Raw genomic sequence first — 18,466 nt, forward strand, 5'->3', positions numbered from 1 at the left:
AATTCATCCCTGCCACTTTTAGGCCCATTGGTGTCAAAAGGGATCATTAGATTGTTAGCCTGCAATGGGTCACAATGGATCCTTGCTTCTCTTATCCCCTGTGCTGTCACAATGCATCCCATGCCCTTTTAGGCCACTTGATGTCACAATGAATTATTTGATTCTTGGCCTCCACGGTGGCATAATAGATCCTTGCTTCTATTGGTCCCCGTGCTGTAACAATTCATCCCTGGCCCTTTTAGGCCCATTGGTGTCAAAAGGGATCATTAGATTGTTAGCCTGCATTGGGTCACAATGGTTCCTTGCTTCTCTTAACCTCTGTGGTGTCACAATGCATCCCATGCCCTTTTAGGCCACTTGATGTCACAATGAACCATTTGATTCTTGGCCTCCATGGTGTCATAATGGTTCCTTGTTTCTATTGGGCCCCATGCTGTCACAATTCATCCCTGGCCCTTTTACGCCCCCTGGTGTCAAATGGGATCCTGGGATTATTAGCCTCCATTGGGTCACAATGGATCCTTGCTTCTCTTAACCCCTGTGCTGTCACAATGCATCCCATGCCCTTTTAGGCCACTTGATGTCACAATGAATCATTTGATTCTTGGCCTCCACGGTGGCATAATAGATCCTTGCTTCTATTGGCCCCGTGCTGTAACAATCCATCCCTGGCCCTTTTTATACCCGCTGGTGCCACAAGGGATCATTAGATTGTTAGCCTGCAGTAGGTCACAATGGTTCCTTGCTTCTCTTAACCTCTGTGGTGTCACAATGCATTCCAAGCCCTTTTAGGCCACTTGGTCTTACAATGAACCATTTGATTCTTGGCCTTCATGGTGTCTTAATGGTTCCTTGCTTCTATAGGTCCCCATGCTGTCAGAGTTCATCCGTGGTCCTTTTGCGCCCCCTGGTGCCACAAGGGATCATTAGATTGTTAGCCTGCATTGGGTCACAATGGTTCCTTGCTTCTCTTAACCCCTGTGCTGTCACAATGCATCCCATGCCCTTTTAGGCCACTTGATGTCACAATGAATCATTTGATTCTTGGCCTCCATGGTGGCATAATTGTACCAGGTTTTAATTGGGCCCCATGCTGTCACAATTCATCCCTGCCACTTTTAGGCCCATTGGTGTCAAAAGGGATCATTAGATTGTTAGCCTGCATTGGGTCACAATGGATCCTTGCTTCTCTTAACCCCTGTGCTGTCACAATGCATCCCATGCCCTTTTAGGCCACTTGATGTCACAATGAATTATTTGCTTCTTGGCCTCCATGGTGGCATAATAGATCCTTGCTTCTATTGGTCCCCGTGCTGTAACAATCCATCCCTGGCCCATTTTATATCCCCTGGTGCCACAAGGGATCATTAGATTGTTAGCCTGCATTGGGTCACAATGGATCCTTGCTTCTCTTAACCCCTTTGGTGTCACAATGCATCCCATGCCCTTTTAGGCCACTTGATGTCACAATGAATCATTTGATTCTTGGCCTCCATGGTGGCGTAATTGTACCAGGTTTTACTTGGGCCCCATGCTTTCACAATAAACCCCTGCCACTTTTAGGCCCATTGGTGTCAAAAGGGATCATTAGATTGTTAGCCTGCATTGGGTCACAATGGATCCTTGCTTCTCTTAACCTCTGTGGTGTCACAATGCATCCCATGCCCTTTTAGGCCACTTGATGTCACAATGAATCATTTGATTCTTGGCCTCCATGGTGGCGTAATTGTACCAGGTTTTACTTGGGCCCCATGCTTTCACAATAAACCCCTGCCACTTTTAGGCCCATTGGTGTCAAAAGGGATCATTAGATTGTTAGCCTGCATTGGGTCACAATGGATCCTTGCTTCTCTTAACCTCTGTGGTGTCACAATGCATCCCATGCCCTTTTAGGCCACATGATGTCACAATGAATTATTTGATTCTAGGCCTCCATGGTGGCTTAATAGATCCTTGCTTCTATTGGTCCCCGTGCTGTAACAATCCATCCCTGCCCCTTTTAGGCCCATTGGTGTCACAAGGGATCATTAGATTGTTAGCCTGCATTGGGTCACAATGGTTCCTTGCTTCTCTTAACCTCTGTGGTGTCACAATGCATCCCATGCCCTTTTAGGCCACTTGATGTCACAATGAATCATTTGATTCTTGGCCTCCATGGTGTCATAATGGTTCCTTGTTTCTATTGGGCCCCATGCTGTCACAATTCATCCCTGGCCCTTTTTACGCCCCCTGGTGTCAAATGGGATCCTGGGATTATTAGCCTCCCTTGGGTCACAATGGATCCTTGCTTCTCTTAACCCCTGTGGTGTCACAATGCATCCCATGCCCTTTTAGGCCACTTGATGTCACAATGAATCATTTGATTCTTGGCCTCCATGGTGGCATAATTGTACCAGGTTTTAATTGGGCCCCATGCTGTCACAATTCATCCCTGCCACTTTTAGGCCCATTGGTGTCAAAAGGGATCATTAGATTGTTAGCCTGCATTGGGTCACAATGGATCCTTGCTTCTCTTAACCCCTGTGCTGTCACAATGCATCCCATGCCCTTTTAGGCCACTTGATGTCACAATGAATTATTTGATTCTTGGCCTCCATGGTGGCATAATAGATCCTTGCTTCTATTGGTCCCCGTGCTGTAACAATCCATCCCTGGCCCATTTTATATCCCCTGGTGCCACAAGGGATCATTAGATTGTTAGCCTGCATTGGGTCACAATGGATCCTTGCTTCTCTTAACCCCTTTGGTGTCACAATGCATCCCATGCCCTTTTAGGCCACTTGATGTCACAATGAATCATTTGATTCTTGGCCTCCATGGTGGCGTAATTGTACCAGGTTTTACTTGGGCCCCATGCTTTCACAATAAACCCCTGCCACTTTTAGGCCCATTGGTGTCAAAAGGGATCATTAGATTGTTAGCCTGCATTGGCTCACAATGGATCCTTGCTTCTCTTAACCTCTGTGGTGTCACAATGCATCCCATGCCCTTTTAGGCCACATGATGTCACAATGAATTATTTGATTCTAGGCCTCCATGGTGGCTTAATAGATCCTTGCTTCTATTGGTCCCCGTGCTGTAACAATCCATCCCTGCCCCTTTTAGGCCCATTGGTGTCACAAGGGATCATTAGATTGTTAGCCTGCATTGGGTCACAATGGTTCCTTGCTTCTCTTAACCTCTGTGGTGTCACAATGCATCCCATGCCCTTTTAGGCCACTTGATGTCACAATGAATCATTTGATTCTTGGCCTCCATGGTGTCATAATGGTTCCTTGTTTCTATTGGGCCCCATGCTGTCACAATTCATCCCTGGCCCTTTTTACGCCCCCTGGTGTCAAATGGGATCCTGGGATTATTAGCCTCCCTTGGGTCACAATGGATCCTTGCTTCTCTTAACCCCTGTGCTGTCACAATGCATCCCATGCCCTTTTAGGCCACTTGATGTCACAATGAATCATTTGATTCTTGGCCTCCACGGTGGCATAATAGATCCTTGCTTCTATTGGTCCCCGTGCTGTAACAATCCATCCCAGGCCCTTTTTATACCCCCTGGTGCCACAAGGGATCATTAGATTGTTAGCCTGCAGTAGGTCACAATGGTTCCTTGCTTCTCTTAACCTCTGTGGTGTCACAATGCATTCCAAGCCCTTTTAGGCCACTTGGTCTTACAATGAACCATTTGATTCTTGGCCTTCATGGTGTCATAATGGTTCCTTGCTTCTATAGGTCCCAATGCTGTCAGAGTTCATCCGTGGACCTTTTGCACCCCCTGGTGCCACAAGGGATCATTAGATTGTTAGCCTGCATTGGGTCACAATGGTTCCTTGCTTCTCTTAACCCCTGTGGTGTCACAATGCATCCCATGCCCTTTTAGGCCACTTGATGTCCCAATGAATCATTTGATTCTTGGCCTCCATGGTGGCATAATTGTACCAGGTTTTACTTGGGCCCCATGCTGTAACAATTCATCCCTGCCCCTTTTAGGCCCATTGGTGTCACAAGGGATCATTAGATTGTTAGCCTGCATTGGGTCACAATGGTTCCTTGCTTCTCTTAACCCCTGTGGTGTCACAATGCATCTCATGCCCTTTTAGGCCACTTGATGTCACAATGAATCATTTGATTCTTGGCCTCCATGGTGGCATAATTGTACCAGGTTTTACTTGGGCCCCATGCTGTAACAATTCATCCCTGCCCCTTTTAGGCCCATTGGTGTCAAAAGGGATCATTAGATTGTTAGCCTGCATTTGGTCACAATGGATCCTTGCTTCTCTTAACCCCTGTGCTGTCACAATGCATCCCATGCCCTTTTAGGCCACTTGATGTCACAATGAATCATTTGATTCTTGGCCTCCATGGTGGCGTAATTGTACCAGGTTTTACTTGGTCCCCATGCTTTCACAATAAATCCCTGCCACTTTTATGCTTATTGGTGTCAAAAGGGATCATTAGATTGTTAGCCTGCATTGGGTCACAATGGATCCTTGCTTCTCTTAACCTCTGTGGTGTCACAATGCATCCCATGCCCTTTTAGGCCACATGATGTCACAATGAATTATTTGATTCTAGGCCTCCATGGTGGCATAATAGATCTTTGCTTCTATTGGTCCCCGTGCTGTAACAATTCATCCCTGGCCCTTTTTATACCCCCTGGTGCCACAAGGGATCATTAGATTGTTAGCCTGCATTGGGTCACAATGGTTCCTTGCTTCTCTTAACCTCTGTGCTGTCACAATGCATTCCAAGCCCTTTTAGGCCACTTGGTCTTACAATGAACCATTTGATTCTTGGCCTCCATGGTGTCATAATGGTTCCTTGCCTCTAGAGCTCCCCATGCTGTCAGAGTTCATCCGTGGTCCTTTTTCGCCCCCTGGTGTCAAAAGGGATTCTTAGATTGTTAGCCTGCATTGGGTCACAATGGTTCCTTGCTTCTCTTAACCCCTGTGCTGTCACAATGCATCCCATGCCCTTTTAGGCCACTTCATGTCACAATGAATCATTTGATTCTTGTCATCCACGGTGGCATAATGGTTCCTTTTTTCTATTGGGCCCCATGCTTTTACAATTCATCCCTGCCCCTTTTACGCCCCCTGGTGTCAAATGGGATCCCGGGATTATTAGCCTCCATTGGGTCACAATGGATCCTTGCTTCTCTTAACCTCTGTGGTGTCACAATGCATCCCATGCCCTTTTAGGCCACATGATGTCACAATGAATCATTTGAGTCTTGGCCTCCATGGTGTCATAATGGTTCCTTGTTTCTATTGGGCCCCATGCTGTCACAATTCATCCCTGGCCCTTTTACGCCCCCTGGTGTCAAATGGGATCCTGGGATTATTAGCCTCCATTGGGTCACAATGGATCCTTGCTTCTCTTAACCCCTGTGCTGTCACAATGCATCCCATGCCCTTTTAGGCCACTTGATGTCACAATGAATCATTTGATTCTTGGCCTCCACGGTGGCATAATAAATCCTTGCTTCTATTGGTCCCCGTGCTGTAACAATCCATCCCAAGCCCTTTTTATACCCCCTGGTGCCACAAGGGATCATTAGATTGTTAGCCTGCAGTAGGTCACAATGGTTCCTTGCTTCTCTTAACCTCTGTGGTGTCACAATGCATTCCAAGCCCTTTTAGGCCACTTGGTCTTACAATGAACCATTTGATTCTTGGCCTTCATGGTGTCATAATGGTTCCTTGCTTCTATAGGTCCGAATGCTGTCAGAGTTCATCCGTGGTCCTTTTGCACCCCCTGGTGCCACAAGGGATCATTAGATTGTTAGCCTGCATTGGGTCACAATGGTTCCTTGCTTCTCTTAACCCCTGTGGTGTCACAATGCATCCCATGCCCTTTTAGGCCACTTGATGTCCCAATGAATCATTTGATTCTTGGCCTCCATGGTGGCATAATTGTACCAGGTTTTACTTGGGCCCCATGCTGTAACAATTCATCCCTGCCCCTTTTAGGCCCATTGGTGTCAAATGGGATCCTGGGATTATTAGCCTCCATTGGGACACAATGGATCCTTGCTTCTCTTAACCCCAGTGGTGTCACAATGCATCCCATGCCCTTTTAGGCCACTTGATGTCACAATGAATCATTTGAGTCTTGGCCTCCATGGTGTCATAATGGTTCCTTGTTTCTATTGGTCCCCGTTCTGTAACAATTCAACCCTGGCCCTTTTAGGCCCATTGGTGTCACAAGGGATCATTAGATTATTAGCCTCCATTGGGTCACAATGGATCCTTGCTTCTCTTAACCCCTGTGCTGTCACAATGCATCTCATGCCCTTTTAGGCCACTTGATGTCACAATGAATCATTTGATTCTTGGCCTCCACGGTGGCATAATAGATCCTTGCTTCTATTGGTCCCCGTGCTGTAACAATCCATCCCTGGCCCTTTTTATACCCCCTGGTGCCACAAGGGATCATTAGATTGTTAGCCTGCATTGGGTCACAATGTTTCCTTGCTTCTCTTAACCCCTGTGGTGTCACAATGCATTCCAAGCCCTTTTAGGCCACTTGGTCTTAAAATGAACCATTTGATTCTTGGCCTTCATGGTGTCATAATGGTTCCTTGCTTCCATAGGTCCCCATGCTGTCAGAGTCCATCCGTGGTCCTTTTGCGCCCCCTGGTGTCAAAAGGGATTCTTAGATTGTTAGCCTGCATTGGGTCACAATGGATCCTTGCTTCTCTTAACCCCTGTGTTGTCACAATGCATCCCATGCCCTTTTAGGCCACTTGATGTCACAATGAATCATTTGATTCTTGGCCTCCACGGTGGCATAATAGATCCTTGGTTCTATTGGTCCCCGTGCTGTAACAATCCATCCCTGCCCTTTTTAGGCCCATTGGTGTCACAAGGGATCATTAGATTGTTAGCCTGCATTGGGTCACAATGGTTCCTTGCTTCTCTTAACCTCTGTGGTGTCACAATGCATCCCATGCCCTTTTAGGCCACTTGATGTCACAATGAATCATTTGATTCTTGGCCTCCATGGTGTCATAATGTTTCCTTGTTTCTATTGGGCCCCATGCTGTCACAATTCATCCCTGGCCCTTTTGGGCCCCCTGGTTTCTCAAGGGAACATTAGATTGTTAGCCTCCCTTGGGTCACAATGGATCCTTGCTTCTCTTAACCCCTGTGCTGTCACAATGCATCCCATGCCCTTTTAGGCCACTTGATGTCACAATGAATCATTTGATTCTTGGCCTCCACGGTGGCATAATAGATCCTTGCTTCTATTGGTCCCCGTGCTGTAACAATCCATCCCTGGCCCTTTTTATACCCCCTGGTGTCAAAAGGGATTCTTAGATTGTTAGCCTGCATTGGGTCACAATGGATCCTTGCTTCTCTGAACCCCTTTGGTGTCACAATGCATACCATGCCCTTTTAGGCCACTTGATGTCACAATGAATCATTTGATTCTTGGCCTCCATGGTGGCGTAATTGTACCTGGTTTTAATTGGGCCCCATGCTTTCACAATAAATCCCTGCCACTTTTAGGCCCATTGGTGTCACAAGGGATCATTAGATTGTTAGCCTGCATTGGGTCACAATGGTTCCTTGCTTCTCTTAACCTCTGTGGTGTCACAATGCATCCCATGCCCGTTTAGGCCACTTGATGTCACAATGAATCATTTGATTCTTGGCCTCCATGGTGGCATAATAGATCCTTGCTTCTATTGGTCCCCATGCTGTCACAATTCATCCCTGGCCCTTTTACGCCCCCTGGTGTCAAATGGGATCCTGGGATTATTAGCCTCCATTGGGTCACAATGGATCCTTGCTTCTCTTAACCCCTGTGCTGTCACAATGCATCCCATGCCCTTTTAGGCCACTTGATGTCACAATGAATCATTTGATTCTTGGCCTCCATGGTGTCATAATGGTTCCTTGTTTCTATTGGGCCCCATGCTGTCACAATTCATCCCTGGCCCTTTTACGCCCCCTGGTATCTCAAGGGATCATTACATTGTTAGCCTCCCTTGGGTCACAATGGATCCTTGCTTCTCTTAACCCCTGTGCTGTCACAATGCATCCCATGCCCTTTTAGGCCACATGATGTCACAATGAATTATTTGATTCTTGGCCTCCATGGTGGCATAATAGATCCTTGCTTCTATTGGTCCCCGTGCTGTAACAATCCATCCCTGCCCCTTTTAGGCCCATTGGTGTCACAAGGGATCATTAGATTGTTAGCCTGCATTGGGTCACAATGTTTCCTTGTTTCTCTTAACCTCTGTGGTGTCACAATGCATCCCATGCCCTTTTAGGCCACTTGATGACACAATGAATCATTTGATTCTTGGCCTCCATGGTGTCATAATGGTTCCTTGTTTCTATTGGGCCCCATGCTGTCACAATTCATCCCTGGCCCTTTTTACGCCCCCTGGTGTCAAATGGGATCCTGGGATTGTTAGCCTCCCTTGGGTCACAATGGATCCTTGCTTCTCTTAACCCCTGTGGTGTCACAATGCATCCCATGCCCTTTTAGGCCACTTGATGTCACAATGAATCATTTGATTCTTGGCCTCCACGGTGGCATAATAGATCCTTGCTTCTATTGTCCGCGTGCTGTAACAATCCATCCCTGTCCCTTTTTATACCCCCTGGTGCCACAACGGATCATTAGATTGTTAGCCTGCATTGGGTCACAATGGTTCCTTGCTTCTCTTAACCTCTGTGGTGTCACAATGCATCCCATGCCCTTTTAGGCCACTTGATGTCACAATGAATCATTTGAGTCTTGGCCTCCATGGTGTCATAATGGTTCCTTGTTTCTATTGGGCCCCATGCTGTCACAATTCATCCCTGTCCCTTTTACGCCCCCTGGTGTCAAATGGGATCCTGGGATTATTAGCCTCCATTGGGTCACAATGGATCCTTGCTTCTCTTAACCCCTGTGCTGTCACAATGCATCCCATGCCCTTTTAGGCCACTTGATGTCACAATGAATCATTTGATTCTTGGCCTCCACGGTGGCATAATAGATCCTTGCTTCTATTGGTCCCCGTGCTGTAACAATCCATCTCTGGCCCTTTTTATACCCCCTGGTGCCACAAGGGATCATTAGATTGTTAGCCTGCATTGGGTCACAATGGATCCTTGCTTCTCTTAACATCTGTGGTGTCACAATGCATTCCATGCCCTTTTAGGCCACTTGGTCTTACAATGAACCATTTGATTCTTGGCCTTCATGGTGTCTTAATGGTTCCTTGCTTCTATATGTCCCCATGCTGTCAGAGTTCATCCGTGGTCCTTTTGCGCCCCCTGGTGCCACAAGGGATCATTAGATTGTTAGCCTGCATTGGGTCACAATGGTTCCTTGCTTCTCTTAACCCCTGTGGTGTCACAATGCATCCCATGCCCTTTTAGGCCACTTGATGTCCCAATGAATCATTTGATTCTTGGCCTCCATGGTGGCATAATTGTACCAGGTTTTAATTGGGCCCCATGCTGTCACAATTCATCCCTGCCACTTTTAGGCCCATTGGTGTCAAAAGGGATCATTAGATTGTTAGCCTGCATTGGGTCACAATGGATCCTTGCTTCTCTTAACCCCTGTGCTGTCACAATGCATCCCATGCACTTTTGGCCACTTGATGTCACAATGAATTATTTGATTCTTGGCCTCCATGGTGGCAATATAGATCCTTGCTTCTATTGGTCCCCGAGCTGTAACAATCCATCCCTGGCCCATTTTATATCCCCTGGTGCCACAAGGGATCATTAGATTGTTAGCCTGCATTGGGTCACAATGGTTCCTTGCTTCTCTTAACCCCTGTGCTGTCACAATGCATCCCATGCCCTTTTAGGCCACTTGATGTCACAATGAATCATTTGATTCTTGGCCTCCATGGTGGCGTAATTGTACCAGGTTTTACTTAGGCCCCATGCTTTCACAATAAATCCCAGCCACTTTTAGGCCCATTGGTGTCAAAAGGGATCATTAGATTGTTAGCCTGCATTGGGTCACAATGGATCCTTGCTTCTCTTAACCTCTGTGGTGTCACAATGCATCCCATGCCCTTTTAGGCCACATGATGTCACAATGAATTATTTGATTCTAGGCCTCCATGGTGGCTTAATAGATCCTTGCTTCTATTGGTCCCCGTGCTGTAACAATTCATCCCTGGCCCTTTTAGGCCCATTGGTGTCACAAGGGATCATTAGATTGTTAGCCTGCATTGGGTCACAATGGTTCCTTGCTTCTCTTAACCTCTGTGGTGTCACAATGCATCCCATGCTCTTTTAGGCCACTTGATGTCACAATGAATCATTTGAGTCTTGGCCTCCATGGTGTCATAATGGTTCCTTGTTTCTATTGGGCCCCATGCTGTCACAATTCATCCCTGGCCCTTTTTCGCCCCCTGGTGTCAAATGGGATCCTGGGATTATTAGCCTCCATTGGGTCACAATGGATCCTTGCTTCTCTTAACCCCTGTGCTGTCACAATGCATCCCATGCCCATTTAGGCCACTTGATGTCACAATGAATCATTTGATTCTTGGCCTCCACGGTGGCATAATAGATCCTTGCTTCTATTGGTCCCCGTGCTGTAACAATCCATCCCTGGCCCTTTTAGGCCCATTGGTGTCACAAGGGATCATTAGATTGTTAGCCTCCATTGGGTCACAATGGTTCCTTGCTTCTCTTAACCTCTGTGGTGTCACAATGCATCCCATGCCCTTTTAGGCCACTTGATGTCACAATGAATCATTTGATTCTTGGCCTCCATGGTGTCATAATGTTTCCTTGTTTCTATTGGGCCCCATGCTGTCATAATTCATCCCTGGCCCTTTTGGGCCCCCTGGTTTCTCAAGGGATCATTAGATTGTTAGCCTCCCTTGGGTCACAATGGATCCTTGCTTCTCTTAACCCCTTTGGTGTCACAATGCATACCATGCCCTTTTAGGCCACTTGATGTCACAATGAATCATTTGATTCTTGGCCTCCATGGTGGCGTAATTGTACCAGGTTTTAATTGGGCCCCATGCTTTCACAATAAATCCCTGCCACTTTTAGGCCCATTGGTGTCAAAAGGGATCATTAGATTGTTAGCCTGCATTGGGTCACAATGGTTCCTTGCTTCTCTTAACCTCTGTGGTGTCACAATGCATCCCATGCCCTTTTAGGCCACTCGATGTCACAATGAATCATTTGATTCTTGGCCTCCACGGTGGCATAATAGATCCTTGCTTCTATTGGTCCCCGTGCTGTAACAATCCATCCCTGGCCCTTTTTATACCCCCTGGTGTCAAAAGGGATTCTTAGATTGTTAGCCTGCATTGGGTCACAATGGATCCTTGCTTCTCTTAACCCCTTTGGTGTCACAATGCATACCATGCCCTTTTAGGCCACTTGATGTCACAATGAATCATTTGATTCTTGGCCTCCATGGTGGCGTAATTGTACCAGGTTTTAATTGGGCCCCATGCTTTCACAATAAATCCCTGCCACTTTTAGGCCCATTGGTGTCAAAAGGGATCATTAGATTGTTAGCCTGCATTGGGTCACAATGGTTCCTTGCTTCTCTTAACCTCTGTGGTGTCACAATGCATCCCATGCCCTTTTAGGCCACTCGATGTCACAATGAATCATTTGATTCTTGGCCTCCATGGTGGCATAATAGATCCTTGCTTCTATTGGTCCCCATGCTGTCACAATTCATCCCTGGCCCTTTTACGCCCCCTGGTGTCAAATGGGATCCTGGGATTATTAGCCTCCATTGGGTCACAATGGATCCTTGCTTCTCTTAACCTCTGTGGTGTCACAATGCATCCCATGCCCTTTTAGGCCACTTGATGTCACAATGAATCATTTGATTCTTGGCCTCCATGGTGTCATAATGTTTCCTTGTTTCTATTGGGCCCCATGCTGTCACAATTCATCCCTGGCCCTTTTGGGCCCCCTGGTTTCTCAAGGGATCATTAGATTGTTAGCCTGCATTGGGTCACAATGGTTCCTTGCTTCTCTTAACCTCTGTGGTGTCACAATGCATCCCATGCCCTTTTAGGCCACTTGATGACACAATGAATCATTTGATTCTTGGCCTCCATGGTGTCATAATGGTTCCTTGTTTCTATTGGGCCCCATGCTGTCACAATTCATCCCTGGCCCTTTTTACGCCCCCTGGTGTCAAATGGGATCCTGGGATTGTTAGCCTCCCTTGGGTCACAATGGATCCTTGCTTCTCTTAACCCCTGTGCTGTCACAATGCATCCCATGCCCTTTTAGGCCACTTGATGTCACAATGAATCATTTGATTCTTGGCCTCCACGGTGGCATAATAGATCCTTGCTTCTATTGGTCCCCGTGCTGTAACAATCCATCCCTGTCCCTTTTTATACCCCCTGGTGCCACAACGGATCATTAGATTGTTAGCCTGCATTGGGTCACAATGGTTCCTTGCTTCTCTTAACCTCTGTGGTGTCACAATGCATCCCATGCCCTTTTAGGCCACTTGATGACACAATGAATCATTTGATTCTTGGCCTCCATGGTGTCATAATGGTTCCTTGTTTCTATTGGGCCCCATGCTGTCACAATTCATCCCTGGCCCTTTTTCGCCCCCTGGTGTCAAATGGGATCCTGGGATTATTAGCCTCCATTGGGTCACAATGGATCCTTGCTTCTCTTAACCCCTGTGCTGTCACAATGCATCCCATGCCCTTTTAGGCCACTTGATGTCACAATGAATCATTTGATTCTTGGCCTCCACGGTGGCATAATAGATCCTTGCTTCTATTGGTCCCCGTGCTGTAACAATCCATCTCTGGCCCTTTTTATACCCCCTGGTGCCACAAGGGATCATTAGATTGTTAGCCTGCAGTAGGTCACAATGGTTCCTTGCTTCTCTTAACCTCTGTGGTGTCACAATGCATTCCATGCCCTTTTAGGCCACTTGGTCTTACAATGAACCATTTGATTCTTGGCCTTCATGGTGTCTTAATGGTTCCTTGCTTCTATAGGTCCCCATGCTGTCAGAGTTCATCCGTGGTCCTTTTGCGCCCCCTGGTGCCACAAGGGATCATTAGATTGTTAGCCTGCATTGGGTCACAATGGTTCCTTGCTTCTCTTAACCCCTGTGGTGTCACAATGCATCCCATGCCCTTTTAGGCCACTTGATGTCACAATGAATCATTTGATTCTTGGCCTCCATGGTGGCATAATTTTACCACGTTTTAATTGGGCCCCATGCTGTCACAATTCATCCCTGCCACTTTTAGGCCCATTGGTGTCAAAAGGGATCATTAGATTGTTAGCCTGCATTGGGTCACAATGGATCCTTGCTTCTCTTAACCCCTGTGCTGTCACAATGCATCCCATGCCCTTTTAGGCCACTTGATGTCACAATGAATTATTTGATTCTTGGCCTCCATGGTGGCAATATAGATCCTTGCTTCTATTGGTCCCCGTGCTGTAACAATCCATCCCTGGCCCATTTTATATCCCCTGGTGCCACAAGGGATCATTAGATTGTTAGCCTGCATTGGGTCACAATGGATCCTTGCTTCTCTTAACCCCTTTGGTGTCACAATGCATCCCATGCCCTTTTAGGCCACTTGATGTCACAATGAATCATTTGATTCTTGGCCTCCATGGTGCCGTAATTGTACCAGGTTTTACTTGGGCCCCATGCTTTCACAATAAATCCCTGCCACTTTTAAGCCCATTGGTGTCAAAAGGGATCATTAGATTGTTAGCCTGCATTGGGTCACAATGGATCCTTGCTTCTCTTAACCTCTGTGGTGTCACAATGCATCCCATGCCCTTTTAGGCCACATGATGTCACAATGAATTATTTGATTCTAGGCCTCCATGGTGGCTTAATAGATCCTTGCTTCTATTGGTCCCCGTGCTGTAACAATTCATCCCTGGCCCTTTTAGGCCGATTGGTGTCACAAGGGATCATTAGATTGTTAGCCTGCATTGGGTCACAATGGTTCCTTGCTTCTCTTAACCCCTGTGCTGTCACAATGCATCCCATGCCCTTTTAGGCCACTTGATGTCACAATGAATCATTTGATTCTTGGCCTCCACGGTGGCATAATAGATCCTTGCTTCTATTGGTCCCCGTGCTGTAACAATCCATCCCAGGCCCTTTTTATACCCCCTGGTGCCACAAGGGATCATTAGATTGTTAGCCTGCAGTAGGTCACAATGGTTCCTTGCTTCTCTTAACCTCTGTGGTGTCACAATGCATTCCAAGCCCTTTTAGGCCACTTGGACTTACAATGAACCATTTGATTCTTGGCCTTCATGGTGTCTTAATGGTTCCTTGCTTCTATAGGTCCCAATGCTGTCAGAGTTCATCCGTGGTCCTTTTGCACCCCCTGGTGCCACAAGGGATCATTAGATTGTTAGCCTGCATTGGGTCACAATGGTTCCTTGCTTCTCTTAACCCCTGTGGTGTCACAATGCATCCCATGCCCTTTTAGGCCACTTGATGTCCCAATGAATCATTTGATTCTTGGCCTCCATGGTGGCAAAATTGTACCAGGTTTTACTTGGGCCCCATGCTGTAACAATTCATCCCTGCCCCTTTTAGGCCCATTGGTGTCACAAGGGATCATTAGATTGTTAGCCTGCATTGGGTCACAATGGTTCCTTGCTTCTCTTAACCTCTGTGGTGTCACAATGCATCCCATGCCCTTTTAGGCCACTTGATGTCACAATGAATCATTTGATTCTTGGCCTCCATGGTGTCATAATGGTTCCTTGTTTCTATTGGGCCCCATGCTGTCACAATTCATCCCTGGGCCTTTTACGCCCCCTGGTGTCAAATGGGATCCTGGGATTATTAGCCTCCATTGGGACACAATGGATCCTTGCTTCTCTTAACCCCTGTGGTGTCACAATGCATCCCATGCCCTTTTAGGCCACTTGATGTCACAATGAATCATTTGATTCTTGGCCTCCATGGTGTCATAATGGTTCCTTGTTTCTATTGGTCCCCGTTCTGTAACAATTCAACCCTGGCCCTTTTAGGCCCATTGGTGTCACAAGGGATCATTAAATTATTAGCCTCCATTGGGTCACAATGGATCCTTGCTTCTCTTAACCCCTGTGCTGTCACAATGCATCTCATGCCCTTTTAGGCCACTTGATGTCACAATGAATCATTTGATTCTTGGCCTCCACGGTGGCATAATAGATCCTTGCTTCTATTGGTCCCCGTGCTGTAACAATCCATCTCTGGCCCTTTTTATATGCCCTGGTGCCACAAGGGATCATTAGATTGTTAGCCTGCATTGGGTCACAATGGTTCCTTGCTTCTCTTAACCCCTGTGGTGTCACAATGCATCCCATGCCCTTTTAGGCCACTTGATGTCACAATGAATCATTTGAGTCTTGGCCTCCATGGTGGCATAATGGTTCCTTGTTTCTATTGGGCCCCATGCTGTCACAATTCATCCCAGGCCCTTTTACGCCCCCTGGTGTCAAATGGGATCCTGGGATTATTAGCCTCCATTGGGTCACAATGGATCCTTGCTTCTCTTAACCCCTGTGGTGTCACAAAGCATCCCATGCCCTTTTAGGCCACTTGATGTCACAATGAATCATTTGATTCTTGGCCTCCACGGTGGCATAATAGATCCTTGCTTCTATTGTTCCCCGTGCTGTAACAATCCATCCCTGCCCCTTTTAGGCCCACTGGTGTCACAAGGGATCATTAGATTGTTAGCCTGCATTGGGTCACAATGATTCCTTGCTTCTCTTAACCTCTGTGGTGTCACAATGCATCCCATGCCCTTTTAGGCCACTTGGTCTTACAATGAATCATTTGATTTTTGGCCTCCATGGTGTCATAATGGTTCCTTGTTTCTATTGGGCCCCATGCTGTCACAATTCATCCCTGGCCCTTTTGGGCCCCCTGGTTTCTCAAGGGATCATTAGATTGTTAGCCTCCCTTGAGTCACAATGGATCCTTGCTACTCTTAATCTCTGTGGTGTCGCAATGCATCCCATGCCCTTTTAGGCCACATGATGTCACAATGAATTATTTGATTCTAGGCCACCATGGTGGCATAATAGATCCTTGCTTCTATTGGTCCCCGTGCTGTAACAATGAATCCCTGGCCCTTTTAGGCCCATTGGTGTCAAAAGGGATCATTAGATTGTTAGCCTGCATTGGGTCACAATGGTTCCTTGCTTCTCTTAACCTCTGTGGTGTCACAATGCATTCCAAGCCCTTTTAGGCAACTTGGTCTTACAATGAACCATTTGATTCTTGGCCTCCATGGTGTCATAATGGTTCCTTGTTTCTATTGGGCCCCATGCTGTCACAATTCATCCCTGGCCCTTTTGGGCCCCCTGGTGTCAAATGGGATCCTGGGATTATTAGCCTCCATTGGGTCACAATGGATCCTTGCTTCTCTTAACCCCTGTGCTGTCACAATGCATCCCATGCCCTTTTAGGCCACTTGATGTCACAATGAATCATTTGATTCTTGGCCTCCATGGTGTCATAATGGTTCCTTGTTTCTATTGGGCCCCATGCTGTCACAATTCATCCCTGGCCCTTTTTACGCCCCTTGGTGTCAAATGGGATCCTGGGATTATTAGCCTCCATTGGGTCACAATGGATCCTTGCTTCTCTTAACCCCTTTGGTGTCACAATGCATCCCATGCCCTTTTAGGCCACTTGATGTCACAATGAATCATTTGATTCTTGGCACCCACGGTGGCATAATAGATCCTTGCTTCTATTGGTCCCCGTGCTGTAACAATCCATCCCTGTCCCTTTTTATACCCCCTGGTGCCACAAGGGATCATTAGATTGTTAGCCTGCATTGGGTCACAATGGATCCTTGCTTCTCTTAACCCCTGTGCTGTCACAATGCATCCCATGCCCTTTTAGGCCACTTGATGTCACAATGAATTATTTGATTCTTGGCCTCCATGGTGGCATAATAGATCCTTGCTTCTATTGGTCCCCGTGCTGTAACAATTCATCCCTGGCCCATTTTATATCCCCTGGTGCCACAAGGGATCATTAGATTGTTAGCCTGCATTGGGTCACAATGGATCCTTGCTTCTCTTAACCCCTTTGGTGTCACAATGCATCCCATGCCCTTTTAGGCCACTTGATGTCACAATGAATCATTTGATTCTTGGCCTCCATGGTGGCGTAATTGTACCAGGTTTTACTTGGGCCCCATGCTTTCACAATAAATCCCAGCCACTTTTAGGCCCATTGGTGTCAAAAGGGATCATTAGATTGTTAGCCTGCATTGGGTCACCATGGATCCTTGCTTCTCTTGACCTCTGTGGTGTCACAATGCATCCCATGCCCTTTTAGGCCACATGATGTCACAATGAATTATTTGATTCTAGGCCACCATGGTGGCATAATAGATCCTTGCTTCTATTGGTCCCCGTGCTGTAACAATTCATCCCTGGCCCTTTTAGGCCGATTGGTGTCACAAGGGATCATTAGATTGTTAGCCTGCATTGGGTCACAATGGTTCCTTGCTTCTCTTAACCTCTGTGGTGTCACAATGCATCCCATGCCCTTTTAGGCCACTTGATGTCACAATGAATCATTTGATTCTTGGCCTTCACGGTGGCATAATGGATCCTTGCTTCTATTGGTCCCCGTGCTGTAACAATCCATCCCTGGCCCTTTTTATACCCCCTGGTGCTACAAGGGATCATTAGATTGTTAGCCTGCATTGGGTCACAATGGATCCTTGCTTCTCTTAACCCCTTTGGTGTCACAATGCATACCATGCCCTTTTAGGCCACTTGATGTCACAATGAATCATTTGATTCTTGGCCTCCATGGTGGCGTAATTGTACCAGGTTTAAATTGGGCCCCATGCTTTCACAATAAATCCCTGCCACTTTTAGGCCCATTGGTGGCAAAAGGGATCATTAGATTGTTAGCCTGCATTGGGTCACAATGGTTCCTTGCTTCTCTTAACCTCTGTGGTGTCACAATGCATCCCATGCCCGTTTAGGCCACTTGATGTCACAATGAATCATTTGATTCTTGGCCTCCATGGTGGCATAATAGATCCTTGCTTCTATTGGTCCCCATGCTGTAACAATTCATCCCTGGTCCTTTTAGGCCCATTGGTGTCACAAGGGATCATTAGATTGTTAGCCTGCATTGGGTCACAATGGTTCCTTGCTTCTCTTAACCCCTGTGCTGTCACAATGCATCCCAAGCCCTTTTAGGCCACTTGGTCATACAATGAATCATTTGATTTTTGGCCTCCATGGTGTCATAACGGTTCCTTGTTTCTATTGGGCCCCATGCTGTCACAATTCATCCCTGGCCCTTTTGGGCCCCCTGGTTTCTCAAGGGATCATTAGATTGTTAGCCTCCCTTGAGTCACAATGGATCCTTGCTTCTCTTAACCTCTGTGGTGTCGCAATGCATCCCATGCCCTTTTAGGCCACTTGATGTCACAATGAATCATTTGATTCTTGGCCTCCATGGTGTCATA

The sequence above is a fragment of the Cinclus cinclus genome, chromosome 33 (assembly GCF_963662255.1).
Source record: "Cinclus cinclus chromosome 33, bCinCin1.1, whole genome shotgun sequence".
In the NCBI taxonomy this organism is placed as follows: domain Eukaryota; kingdom Metazoa; phylum Chordata; class Aves; order Passeriformes; family Cinclidae; genus Cinclus; species Cinclus cinclus.